At 37.5% G+C, this 15,101-nt stretch overlaps 1 long non-coding RNA gene across 1 annotated transcript in view; it reads right to left on the reverse strand.

Moving 5' to 3' along the window:
- The window catches only part of LOC134140326 (uncharacterized), a 158,559-nt gene extending 146,231 nt beyond the window's left edge, over positions 1-12,328 (reverse strand). The window contains exon 1 of the long non-coding RNA XR_009958386.1: positions 12,261-12,328. This is a non-coding gene — a long non-coding RNA (uncharacterized LOC134140326). The remainder of the gene's footprint in view (positions 1-12,260) is intronic.
- Positions 12,329-15,101: the final 2,773 nt, after the last annotated feature.

Raw genomic sequence — 15,101 nt, forward strand, 5'->3', positions numbered from 1 at the left:
ATGTACAATACTAGCAGTCCACAGAAACACCACATCACCTAAAGATCAAGACCAATTAAAATCCTTCCCTCTGCAAGCAGAATGTTATCACCACCTCTTAAATAAGAATCAAGGGCTAAACCCTTAGTAAGATTAACATCTAAGAACATCTCTCCTTGGACAAGCCCTATTGTGCTTTTCAGAAGTGCCTCAGCCCAAGCTGCCAGTGGTTTAGTGTCTACTCAAAGCTAATTCAGAAGCCTAGATATACCTCTGGCTACTTTTCAGCTATGCAAGTGGTGCTTGCCACAGCACAGCTGTAGCTCTAAGCCCTGAATTGCAGAGAACTGGGACAGGGCTGAAGTATGCCATAGCTCCCTCCAACCTCCTTGCCGAGATTTCCTTCCCTCAGACCTAGGGCTTTCCTTAGCATGCACTGGGGAGGCAGCCAGCATATAAGCATATATGCCCAAATCTAAAGCCAAGAAGTACTGCCCAGTCCAATAGTTTGGTCAGAGCCCCAAATATCCTGACCTAGGAAGTGTTCAGTATGCAACTGGCAACGTGAGCACTTTTGGCATAAAATAAGCCCTGAAGAGGGCAACTATATGTGTATGTATATATATAAAAAAAATCTGTAGTGTTCAAAAGGTGAAGAAACCCAGTATGGTTCTAGGCCTGAATCTGGGCCCTGATTTCTGGAGTATTTCTGTTTTTATCCTGTAGTTATTTACCATAAGCTACATAATCAATTCTGAAAGCCTACTCCTTAAAGGAAGATCTACAGTTTCTAGCTAAGAACTTTCTTCACCAGGCTAGAAAGTCATCTTTTGCCTGATGCTTCTACCTCAGCCCCACAAATATCACCTTGCTGGCTAAAGCATAGCAGAGTTTCTACCGGAGTACTCATTGCTTAACAGTCAGCAATATCCCTCAGAACAAGAGAGACTCTTGCCTTGAGAAATAAGAAGGAACATAGACCCTGCCATACAGGGACATGTAAGACGTGAGTGTTTTTCCAGAAGGGTCTTTTCCCAGCAGCAACATCTAAAGAATTATTCAGTATATTACTAACATATTCTTTTCATAGGAGATTTTCATTCTTCCCATCTCTGATTCTGCATACTCTGATTCCTTCCTCATACAAATAGTTTAATTGGTTCCTACATAAAAATCCCATATACAAGAAAAACACAGGGTTAGGCCATCAGACTGACTCCAGGAACAAACCGATGCACAACTGCATCCAAGAGTAAAAATGTTTGTTTTTGGAAACTAGTCAGCATCATTCTGGAATCAGTTTAAACTTTAGTATCCAGATTCATGAAAAGGTAGATAACCATTAATTTTCAGCTTCCTTCTTTCTGTAGAAAGTCCACAACTAATCCATACTGTGAGACTTAAAAGCAGTTTATCGCCCACCTACATATTATTTCTTCGATAGCATTTGGCCACACCCTTTAGAAAAGCTGTTTGCTTTTGATTTATGTAAATCCCACATTGGTGGCTTTGTTCATATTACCTGCTCAGGAAGCTGCAGTTAGTGTTTCATTTAAAAATGAAATATAGAAATATATTTTTAGTGACTGATTAGAATGAAGCTAGTCTAAAATTGTTTTCTTATGCAATATTCTATAGATATAAAGTGGAATAGTCTTGATAATCTATTACACTGAAATTAAAATGACTGCAAGGCCACGGATTAGTTACTTTGAGTCAGGCATGAGGGATTAAAAAAAAAAAAAAATCTGGTAAGTAACTAGCTCCTTTTACTCTATTTCTGTGTAGTCACACATCACCGCAACATTTCCTTTAAAGTCAAATAACACCAGTAGCTACTATGTACTTTTTGATACACTAATTAATGTTATAACATATGTTAAAAATCCCATGTATGTTGATATAACATACATTATAGTCTATATTGCAGACCAAAAGATAGGATGAAACAAGTCTGTAAAATGCTGAAATAGTTCCTATCTTTCCAGGTTCAGGAGAACTTTTTGTTCTTGTTTCTAGTATTCTGTGATCTCAGCTCCTTTATCTTTTTCCACTTTCCCCCATTTTCTCTTGGTTGTAATTTTATTTTCATCTCCTTTTTCCTTTAACTTTTTCAAAGCAAAATGAAAAATGAGATTATACCTGAATACAACTTTTATATATATATATATATATATAAAATATAACTTCAGTTGTGAGTTTGTCCAACTGTAAAACTGTAATTATACACTTGTTTTACAGAATTGTAAAAATTAATTTCTTAGGTTTGTTCTCAGCCTGTTTCAAACATTAACATAAGTTTTCTTTGTCAAATTGGTACAAACACACTCGAAGCTACACCTACATCTTGCAAAGAAGGTACATACTACATTTGTATCCAGCGTTAACACTAGAAATATAGAATTCACGGGGGGGGGGGGGATTACAAACCCCCTAAAAGCAAGAGACATGGATAACTCAGGTGTAATGATCCAATGTAACGTAACGTAACTTGTAATGATCCAAAGGGAGAACAACACAGTATCACTGAAAACCTAGCATGCACATCAGCTCCTTGAAAAGGGAGATAAAACTTTTAAAAGCATCAACCCAATTATGTTGCAATATTCACCTGTAAAAATTTGGGAAATAATTCTTTCAAGGACTAAACTTGGAGACACTTGAATCTTACAGAGAAAACACTTTAGATCAGTAACTTAGAAAACAGACTTCCTGCTTCATGGACCCTAGCATACAGCAACTAGCTCTAGTTGTGGCACTCTTTGAAGCAAGGAAGGATAGCTCAAAAGTTAAGAACTTCAGGCACGGCTCTTTCCTGTTTCAGATTTGTAAGACATTGTAGAATTCCATTTTAAAGCATGTATTTTCAGTTAGTGACTTTGGAAAGTCAGATACTGACCACATGCTGCTAAGCATTCAGCACACTGAAAACGGAACTGAAAAGCCAGTAGCGTCACAAGTGCTGTGCTCATTGATCTTCGGTTGTATCCAACCCAGTCAATCCCTTGAAGGCCTTTTGTTTAAGTATCTTGTATGAAAGATCATCATGTAGAACTACTGATATGATCTCTATTTGCAACTTGATGATTCTGCACCTGACTGTTCAAAAGAGACAATGACCATAAAAGGGTACACTGCAAGGAAATGGATTTTTATCTTTACTAATCAACTTCCACATAAAGGCCTGTAACACAAATACCCTAATTTTAAGCAGCTGAATCCTTTTGGTAGTGTACTATATTCAAAATGTAATAAAAATATCATTACATATCATCAGGCCTAAATATAAGACATTTTTTCATCTCCAGGATCACAAATCCAACCAGTAATTTCAGGGACTTTACAACACGCTACGGCTCACTCACTGTTAGACAAAGTTTATGCAGGATGCCCATTTTCTTCTTTTACACCTGAATATCTGAAGCAAAAGCTGAATTCTTGAACAATATATTAAAGTTCATATAAATCTAAAGTAGCTGTGCCAACAAAACAAGCCACCACCCTTGCACTCAGTTATTCATACCTTTTTATGCACATCTGATGTGGAAGAGACTTGCATATGAAGAATTAAGCACTGTGGTGAGTGAAAGATGTTGATGCCATACTAGTAGCCTCAGTCTACTGTGAGCAATCCCTACCCACTTGCCAAGACTGCCCCTTTGGATATTTATTACAAGGGCAGTCACAAATAATACAGAACTCATACAGCAGACTGCAGATACAGAGATATTGAAACCATCGGCAAGAGGAAATTGGCAGCTTTCTTGCCACAGCAATACTGCTTTAAAAACACTGAAAGCTACATAATTGGAAGCATCATAGTTGTAATTCAGTATGTTTGATCAGGGCCTGGAAATTAATATTAATGTTTCTGAATGCTTGCCTTCACAGACCTGAACCCTCACTGAGCAAAAGCAGGTAAAAAGTTTCAGAAAAAGGTACTTAGGCCATATGTAAAAAACACAGGAGACAAGACCGCTCTGAAGCGCCATGTAGTGTAAAAGACTTTGCAAGTACAACCCATCAGTTTCTACCACCTGTTTTGCAAAAGAAAGAATATAGTCATGATGCAAGGACATGGGAAGAAACAGCAGCAATTTATCCTGAATGATACAAAGCAGGCCATAATCTGTCTTAAAATTGATTCATTGTAATAAACTTCAACAGAAAAAAAAAAATCTTAGAAGTGTTTTTGTGAACTCATGAGAATCTTGAGAATACTGTGTACATACAATCACATTTCTATTATCAATCATTTCATGATTCATGCAAGGCATTTTAGGGCATTGAGTAAGCAATATAATTTTTTAACTTGGAATAATAGTAATAAAAAAATACACACAAGATCTATTCCTCCTCCTCCAACAAATCCCAGAAGTAAAATAAAACTACTATGTTTAGACTCAAAGTCTCCAATATATCAGAACTTTTTAAATGCATTTGGTAAGGTTCAAAGCACAGGTCAGCTGACAGGCCTCCTTGGTACATTTAGAATACATAAAAAGAACCATTTAATTAAAAAAAAAAAAAAAAAAAAAAAAGATAGTTCCAAGACTTAGTTCCAATACACATCATTTTGAGTACACATTGTTCCCTGAGCCTAATTGCCTGAAAAACAGCAATAATGTGTTGAGATAGCCTGAGATAGCCACTGCACACCTGTGTAGGCAACCTCAGGATCCTGAGCCACCTCCAAACACTGCTGATGCATCAAAGGGGAGACAAGGACCAGTGTGATCAATGATCAATTCTTCAGGTTAGCAGGATTTTCTACCACAGCAACGGGGTGTGTTAGAAAGACTTTTTTGTACTAATGGCCTGCCTCTGAGCATACCTAAATTTCTTTTTAACAGCTGGATCATAGCACAATAAGTCAATTTGTATAATTCTTAAAGGGAAATAATGCAAATGGAGAGCTTCAAGGGGGACATGAGCTCACCACAGTTACCTTGGGAAGTTTGGTAATAGAAGTTTATAAAGGGAAAAACTTAATTCCCTCTGAAAAGCTCACAGAAATAATCTGATGTGGTGTTTAAGACAGGCTTTGTGTTAGGACCCAGTTCGGCTGCTTAAAATTGCCCTGTTTAAAAGCTGGTTACAACCAAAAAAATAAAAATAAAAATAAAATTAATAAATCAACATTTAGATCTCTTTTAGTATTTGCACTAGCAGAAGCCTGGGCTGTAACCATGACATCATTGTTACCATAGTAACAAAGCATTTGGAAGGGGCAATACTAGCAAGAGACCGGGGGGGGGGGGGGGGGGGGGGGGGGGGAGGCAAATAAGCATTCTTCTCCTGCTCCTACAGGCCTCCGCATACTATTAAGAGATATTCTACTTTGAAGTAGCTCTAATGGTCTTCCCTGTAAGTAGTGTTTGCAGTACACCGAGGACAGTTTGTCTTTTAAGTTTTAAATTTTTATCAGTTGATAAAAGTTGTTATTTCTGAAAGTTAGTATTTAATACATGGAATGCTATAAACAGCTAGCCAAGTTATTTTTCTTTTGATACATAATCAAAAGAGGTTAAAATTCTCATTACAAAAACCAAGCTAAAAACTTCTATTTGTCGAAAACTTTCCTCCCCTTGCTTTTTTTCCAAGCTAGAAAACATTGGTATCCAGGTATTGAAACCAATGTATTGACTATTAAGATTACTTATATTACTTATACATAGATAGTATATGCTGTCTTTCTTCTATTTTTCACTCCTGCAGGAGTTTCTTTTTTAAAATCCTTTCGTACAAAAGTCTTTTGTATTATTAAGAAATCTGCAAACAAAGGAAAACACGGTCTTTTTTGAAGGTTATTCAGCCCCTGCTAACAAAAACTGAGAGTGCTTAGAATTTACTAGAAATGAAGCCTTAAATCCCAGTATTCCATAACCAATATGACCTTTAAAATGGCTAGCGATATACACAGAAGAGCTGATTGTCCCTATAGTGCCTCTGAAAGATCAACTTTTCTTTCACAGCTCGTTGTCATGTCACCTGTTATCCCTTCTTACGTTTTAGATCTGAATTCTGGATTATCTAGTAATGTATATTATTTTCATAGCAATTGGGAAAACTATAAATTTAGAGTGTTTACTTTTTGGAGGAGAGAGAGAAGTGGGAAGGAGGAACAGTTAGTTTTAGGAATTTTTAAAGGAATGTCAGAGTATAACCCAATTGCAGCTCCAAAAGAATATGAAGATCTTCAGTTGACCGTGTTTTAGTATTCATCTTATCATACACTCAGTTAGTATCACTCAGGTGAAAGTCCAGTCTGATCTAACAGTCTTATTTTATTCAGTATATCTATGGCAATTTCAAACATTCTGCGTGTCCTACTGATTTACTTTAACTCTCTGATACTGTGTCAGTAAACATGCCTTCCTTATTTTAGCCATTATGTAATGAGATAACACTGGAATAGCTTAGAACATAGAAAGTATTCTGTAATTTTAAATTGTATCTATGGGCCAAATCCTACACGAGTTAATGGGGGGGAGGGGCAGGAAGGAGGGAAGTAACTGTGTGAAACAGAAGATCCCCTATGCATTCTTATAGTCCTGTGTGCTCCAAGAAATACTTAATTATGTTTGTTTATAGGTGATGTAGGAGCTAAGTTGTAAGATACTCTTTCTATTGCTTTCCCCACACCCTAGCTGAAACGAGATTAATTAAATACAACCATTAAAAATCTGATGCATACAAAAGTAAATCCACACTTGAACAGTACCTTAAACTTGATGCATGTACTATGTAAATTCCCTCTATACTTAGTGTGAGAGTAGAATAACCCATGCAGCTGATAATAGAAAATAGTATCTTCCATTTCTAGGTTGTCAGTTTGAATCAGCAGTTACCACCATCTCTTGAAAATTCTGTTACTTGATGGGGTCCGTTGAGCTTCTGTTGGGCAAACACTCCTGTAGCAAGGCTGCCTGCTCAAGCTGGTACTTCACATGCATTTTATTTTGCCAGCCTCAAAAGGTAGACAGCTACAAAAACTTTTCTTAACCCTTTTTGTTAGGGTAAGGTTGCATTTATACTGTAGCCCCCTGTGGACTAACACTCTGAACAACTCATAAAATTGTAATAAATATCCAATGTTGACAAATCTACGTATGAAAACCAAATGCATCCATTACACTCAAAGTGATGCTTTCCCTTCAAAAACTGAAATCAGTAACACTCTCAAAGGAAAGTTTCATACTTTTAGCAGTGAAATTATAGTTCATTTAGATAGTCTTACTTAATTTCAGATAGTTGTTCTTGCATATACTGTTTATCATCATCATCAATAACCAAAACACAGACTTTGTCAGTTATTGTTTTTGTGCATGTTGCATTTTTGCCCACTTAATTTTTCTTTGTTTACAACATCTTTATTACTATTTGTGACTTTCAAAGCAACAGATATTTGTTTCTCAATTAGGAACAAGCAATTAGTTAACCTGCAATGTTAAAGACGTTTTACCTCAGGCTTACACGCTGAAAACTGAATTAACTTGCTAATATTTATATTCAGTCTTTATTCACATATGCCATCATGCTGAGTTCTACACCTACTAGCAAGAGATTATTTTATGTAACTTCAATTATACATTTTGGGTGGGTTCAAAGGATTAAAGTCATTGTTTGGTACACAGTTCTCAGTATGTTAATTTAGAAGATGAAAGTGAGATGCAAGAGGCTTTTACTAGTTCATTCAAAAAGCAAACTTGAAAAATGTATATTGCATTCTTTATTGGGCGAGAGCAAACCATTTTTTTTTTTAATGCAGGCTTTTGATGCATGGCCTAATGCAGGCCTCAGCAAAAAGATAGCAAATCCTGGAATTTATTATTGTCAATAGTCTGCATGACCTTTACTTTAACTGCATCTTGGCTGTCAGTAATAATCCAAGGCTGCACTTTCAATGATAGAATGAAAGATTTTGCATATTGAGTCTCCAGGTCTCCTTGAAAATGTTCAGAAATCACAGTCATTTATTCCTATTGGCAGGGCAAGGTCCATTATGAAAGCTCATTCATCTTTACTTGAAGATGAAGAGTAGAGAAACTCTGTTTTTGCTTTGAATCAAGTACTAACTACTGCAGTTTTCTTAAATAAATCAGCAAGGAGGCTTCTAGGTCCAGGGTCTGAAATCTTTCCTCATTCAGGGCACCTGTTCTCTAATGGTTCCCTTCACCTTTGTAATATATGATTTTGGTAGTAGACAAAGTAGCATTTTAACACAGATCTGCAGATTTTACATTCTAACCTTTCTTTATTTGTGGTTTGTTTTACCTGACAGCTTAGAGAATTTGAGAGTTCAGAAAGAATCCAGCAAGGACAGGATTACAAGGGCAATAATAAGTAATAGCATTGCACTGGCCTTCTCTCTTAGGAGATACTTCTAAAGCCAAAAATTACTTAAGTTAGGTACAACAACATGACACGTGTAGTTGTATAATACAATATACTCACAAGGTATTTTAGGCTAGGTGCAGATCAACCCCTAGTGGTTCCCTGAGCTGACTGGATAAGAGCCAAAGCTGACCTGGAAGTCACAGAGATGTACTGATATGGCATTATGCCCAAGCTGGTGTGTTCCTCCTGTGTGGATAGCCCTATACAGCAGGTATGAAAGTACTGTGAATATTTAAGGAGAGACTGTGGAACACAAAGAAAAGGAACAGACTGTTTTCCTACAGTGTCTGCAGTAAAAATTGCATTTCAATTTCACTTCTGCAAGCTGTCCCCAGGTTTTATTTCTGACACCACACAGGAGGCTATTCTTGAGCTCCATGGGAGCCCTCCCTAGATCTGAGAGGGGAAAAGTTAGGCCAGGGAAAGGGTATGAATCAGCCTCTGAGACAACCAGTAGTGGCTAAAGAAGAATGCCTGCATGTAAGGTCCTGCAAAGGCACATAGCTGAGACCCCGCAGAGCATATTACTGAAGCTCATGGGGTTCTGCAGAGACTCAGAGATCTGCAACACATGGCAAATACTGAGATTCAGGCCTACGCTTGAATAAATTTTTCCATTGGGGAAGGGGAGGAGGAGGAGGAGAAAAAACACCCTCTTTGCTCCCTTCTTTTTTAATCTCTGTTTTACGGCAATTAATCACAATAGAAACTAAAGGAAGCAGTAGGCATGGGAAGCTCTAATTGCCTGGGTCTATCACTACCTTATTTCTAGTGAGGTTTGGCAACCTTTTTTCCAAAAATAGTTTCCTCACATGAAAATTGTAGTTTCAGGGTAACTTATGCTATTCACAAACTCATTTAGCTCATCGCTCCAGTGAATGTGTATTCATCTATATAAAGTGGAACACTGTCAACAAGAGAGACAGACAGCAAGTCCTACAGGCACAGCATTTTTTTCCTTAGCTCTCTAGTTAAAATGCAAGTCCCCATGAGGTATTCATTTGGCTTACCATTCCGAGCCTGGATACAAAGTTTGCAGAATGAGATTCAGCCAATTTCATACACCAAAAAACATCCCAACTGTTCCGTAAGTGAGAATACACAGACGTTAAGACACCTCACATTTTCTGCTCTTCAAACCAGACTGGGATTAGGACAGCAGAATTCCTTAGAACTACCTAGTTTTCAATTACTTTTTCTTCCCCTAAATTCTTTTAAAGTACCTAGTTTGCACCATAGGGTTGGAGATTATTACCACTACAAGAGAGTGCTAAGTATCTTTTGTGCGTCAGTTATTACGCATGCCAAGCTACCTCAAAACTTACTTGAGAATAAGAAAGGACTAATTGATTCATGCTGGGACACGTAACTGCTGGCAGAATTCATTCTGTACATTTGCACCTTCCTCCACCTTCTTCTGACTTTTAAGATTTTTGCCAAATCTGCCTCACTGGCAGTGCTCTTAGAAAAGTCTCAGCAGACACTCTGAGCTACAGCAGCCAGCATACGGATAGTGGGCTGGGAAGCTATGCAACTTTCACAGCATACTTTCTATTGGCTTATAGGCACCACCACATACCCTCATGCTAGTCTATTGAGTTTTAATTCATAACTCCTATGCCTTCTGACTACATATCACATACTAAATACACACAAAAGGATGAGGGACACAGGAAGAGGGAGTTCGTGGAAATTACAGGCTTAGGCTTGCTGATGCTATCTGTCTCCACTTTGATTAGTAAGAGAGAAGTTTCTGGTTCCCACAATTACGAGCAAGAGCTTAGAAATAGGGCAGAAAGAAGGTGATGTACTGGGGTCTGTCAGATTCTCATGACATCTTGAAACACTTAGTTATGAGAGGTTTGAGTAATCCTGTTACCCTCAAAACACTATTAGCTCACGCATCTGCTTTTCTGTGGACTCCACACCTGTGGAGTAACTCACCACAGGTAGGTACAATGTATAACATGACCAAACAACTTCTTTGGTTAGCTAAGTGACTGATTCACCTACTGATTCTTCAGAGAAAATGGCAGCCTTCTGTGTCTACAACTATATTTTAGTTCTCTGTAGAACCTGGATACAATAAATAGAAACACCCTTACAGTGCAGCACACCCCTAAAGTCTTAGCCATTTCCATGGCCACTATGTAGCTACAGACAGGCCACACAGGCTCACAAGATTTTATTTCATCCTTCCCTTTTACTGCTGAATTTGAATCCTATTTTATCCTATTTAGACTCACAGGAGTCACACCAATGCATTCTTTGTAGGTTTTGTCAGCACAGTGCAGGTAGCCAACAGTTAAAAGCCTTTCCCTCAAAGCCTTTTCTTCCTCTTTTTCATGTGGCCTGAATGATGGAACATATACATTCTATAACAATGTTTTTTATTCAATGTTCAAAAAGCATCTTATTTATTGTATGTATGATTAAGAGATACAATTAGAAAGTAAAATTATTTTCCTAGTAACAGTGGTAAGATCTTCAGAATCTGATTAAGTAGGATTCCCCCCGCACCCTACTGGTGGTGGCAGCAGGATGTTTCTTTGTTCAGTCCCACCTCCTCCCCCTCGATAAGAGGGTAAAAAAAAGCACACAGATACAGTGTGTGGTATCTGCTATCGACAGCCAACAAAGAATTTTGGCCAACTGTGCAGAGTGTATCAGCACTTAACCAGAAGTTTCCAGAACCAGATTATGCATATTGATAGACTTTTACCCTAGCTTCATGTTTTGTGTATAAGTAAATTGCATGTCTCCACTCCTTCATATAAACTATAACCATTTTAAAAACATAATCAGGATTTTTAGCCAGAGAAGTAAGCAACACAGAAGCATAAGAATAGATTAGGAAACCATTTTACAATTATAAGAATAGAAATGTCTGAGCAATAGTCTTCGATTGCTGGTTACAAAATACTTCTCTAAATCTGCTGGTACTGGCTACTCTAATATTGTCACTGCTAAATTACATTAGAAAACAGCTAAAATGCATTAAAACTTATATTTCCTTGTGAGTAATTATTTTGCTTCGTATAGAAAGAGATCATGAGGGAGAGGAGAGTCTACGAATCGAAACAGTTTCAGAAACCTAAGTACAGTAATCGTACTCCTTCCATTTGCATTTATTCTCATAGAGAAAGAGCAGCACACCTACCTATTTATGACAACTTTGAGATATTAGAGGCAAAGCTAGACAGGCACAGATGAAAACTGAAATCGGTTATAAGAGTTGACGAACAAAACATTAAGTCTCAATGACATGCATCCAAAGTGGTGAATCCTCAGATAGCATTTTTTAAGTTACAACAACCTGCAAATTTTTCATAAAAGGAGATAAGCTTGGAGAGGCTTTTGTTTTGGAGACTTGTTAAAGGTCAAAGGAAGCAAGGCCGTTTGATAGGAAGAAGAAAACTGTTAAGCTCTGCTCAACAGGACCTTTCACACTGTCTTCTGTGGCTGCCAGCTAGGTGCTTGAGAGACTTTGAAAAGAACACCTGAAAGCTCACTAGTCCATTAAGAAAAGAAGTGTGTGTGGGGGGGGGGGGGGGGAGGGGAATACCTGCTTAATTTGATTAAATTCTTGTAAGTTCTTGGAAAACATTACCACCATACTGAATAAAGCAAATTCACTTGTTGCTATCTTTCTCTTTCAAAAAGCCTTTTACAAAACCCTACATCTCACAAGATTAATAGCTAAAGAATCAGTGAATGAGCAAAGCACAGAGCATTAAAGAAACAACAAAAAAATCTAGACGTTTAGGAGTACAAAACAGCAAGAAACTATATCTGGCCATTTTTCAAGTTAAGAAGGGTTACTAAAAGTGGTTTGGCAAATAAATGTTTCTCAATTGAGCATTTACAGCCCCAGAACTTACCTCGATTTCGGATGCATGGTTTTTAGCAACAATTTCCCGGTACAAATAGCAGATTTAGGTACTGTTGCGATCCAGGCTGCTGCCAGGGCACTGAGGAGCCTTTAACGGCTCCAACGGCCACTAACGGCCTCAAGGACCGTCACCTGGGGAATTCCACCCCTCTCCTCCGCCCACCCCCAAACTGCTCAGCCTTGGGGAAGGGGGGAGGGCGGGGAACCTCTTATCTTGGCAAAAGTTGTTACCTGAACCAAACTGAATGGTTTTATGTCCACGTTAATATTGTTAACTTCGTTCCCCCTGACCAGTTTCAGCAGGACAGATCGTGGCTCGAGGAATGCGACTGGAATGCTGCCCGGGTTTAGGTCATGCTAATCTGGGTCCAAAAAAATTCAGAAAGGAAGGTATTTGTGTGATAGACCCAGCTATAAGGAAGATTTATGAGTACTCCTGTAATAAAACTTAAAAGCATGGTTTTTAATGTAGGAAAAAAGAAGGAAAAAATGCACAAAGTGTATTTTTTTCCTGAGATCTCCAACCACCACTGAATTTTTCTTATCTTAATTCCTTAAAAGAAAGAACTCTGACAACTAAAATTTATAGACTGTACTAATCCTTAGAGTACAGATCCATTCTTTTGAAAGCCATAAATACAGAGTTAAAGAACCACAGGAAATTAGTTCTCTGAGTTATGTTAATTGCTCCCAACACTGCAGTATCTACACAAAGAAAGAATACAATTTGAAGAAGACATCATAACATATCATGGTTTAAAAAAAAATGTTATGCCTAACACGTTTCCTTATGAATTAAAAGGAGTTTGAACCACTTAAGAAAACGAGGGGGGGAGGGGGAAGCAGGCCTGAAAAACGGGCAGAAAGTAGCCATACAGTAAAAATAATTGATCCGAGTGCTGTGTTATCTGTCGCTTTAAATCCTCCTCTCCAGCAGCAGCAAGAGGGTGAAACCCATGAAAAGCAGCTACAGAAACAAGGAGAAAGGAAACAACATTCTGTGATTGTAGTTTTGAATTCAAAAGATTAGAAAAATACATTTAAATATTAATAGGGTGCCTTCAAACAACCTGAAGATAGTAAGCAAAGTCTAAATGACCTTGGAAGGAAAACATATTGATAACTATATTAAACATTATAAATCTCATAGAGTAAGCAATAATGTAACTGAGAGCAGTGTGCAAATGTAAACCATAGGAAATCTTTTTTATGTTAAAGGCTTAGTTTTGATTATATTAAAATATAATTAAAATACAGCTGTATCTGATGCAAACGGGGGAAAAAAAGTCATGAATGTACTATTCCACCTGACAACTCCTAACACTGAAGTCTGAATACCAGCCTTGCCCCAGCTGTCTCTCAAGTATTTCTGATTTATGATATACAGTTTATTTCGGTGTACTGCTAGTCGATCTAAGGTTTTCACTGCTTGAAAGAAGGATAAGCACCAGTTAGCTCAGTCAATGTGAACTCTGACCTGCCTTGGCTCGATTTCGAATTTTGCACTTCTGCAAAGCAAAAATAAATAATAATAAAAAAATACTTCTGGTATACCAGCACATGTGTACGCATCACTGAATCAGTACGACAGCTGAATGTGAAGATCATGAAAAACACTCCATCTGGAAAACCATCACACAGAATTGCCCAAATGAAAGAAAAAGCTCAGTTGGTTCCCAGGTACAGTGGGACAGTGCGTAACCTGTCAGATATGTATTGATCTACAGATAACTCTTTGCAAGAACTAATCATAATGCAGACTTTGTAAAGAAAAACAGCAGATGAATTTCCTAAACTTCCTTTAAGAAATACTTAAAATGCTATGCAAATCTCCCTGTATCTGAAAATGGAATAATCAGGTTTATATCACTGAAACATAAATTCTTCTTAACTTCAACGTTCACTCCCAACATGCAAAGTTATTTTATTTTTTTCCTTTCCACTTCAAAAACAAGAGTCTGGAGATTTGGATTACACGTAAGTACTACTTTACAATATATATCCGAGGTTGATTTGAAAACTAGCCACTGAGAATCTTATTAGACTCAGATAAATCTGTACAGTAAGCTTTTTAAAACATTTAGCTTTGTTAAGGCTGCCTCAGCTCATCATAACAACAGGACCTACATAGGTCAGCCAACTTGAATATAACCACGTGGCTATGGTAGTGTCAGAAATTTATCTCAATTACATTACATAAAATAAATGATAGTTAGGAAAGGAAAAATGTGCAGTCCTACATAGAGCAGAGCTAAATCCTGGATCTCCACACTGTTTTCAAGTTAGTGTAGCTATGATGAATAGAAGACAGTCTGGCGTGTCAGGGTTTTCTATATGACTGATAATGTTGTAAGATATTTCCTCATGGCTGCTTATGTTGGAACATTCACTTTTATATGAAAAATAACATGTCTTTCATTTACATATTCCTTAATCTTAAATTTGAAACAACTTAATGGAATTTCTACGGTATTCCACATTTGGTATTTGCAATAGAAAAAAACATTTACGAAGAAATTATACCAAGGCCTTAAGAAGTAGGGATTTTTTTCCCCTACCAGACAACTACACTAAAACTAAAATATTTAATTTCTTCTTACCACTCTTACTGCTCTGGCACTTGCTGCCATGATTGGCAACCTAACCTGGATCACATGCCACCATACTCCATCATGGGCTGATTAATGTCATTCCTCCTCCCTCATATTAAACTAAAATTTGATTATCTGCCAGAGTAATTGCTGTTGTCCCAGTTTAGCTTCAGCACTCTTGTAATGTATAGACATTACTACTGGACTAATACTTGAAACAATAATGTCCTAAACCAAAA

The sequence above is a fragment of the Rhea pennata genome, chromosome 4 (assembly GCF_028389875.1).
Source record: "Rhea pennata isolate bPtePen1 chromosome 4, bPtePen1.pri, whole genome shotgun sequence".
Taxonomy (NCBI): domain Eukaryota; kingdom Metazoa; phylum Chordata; class Aves; order Rheiformes; family Rheidae; genus Rhea; species Rhea pennata.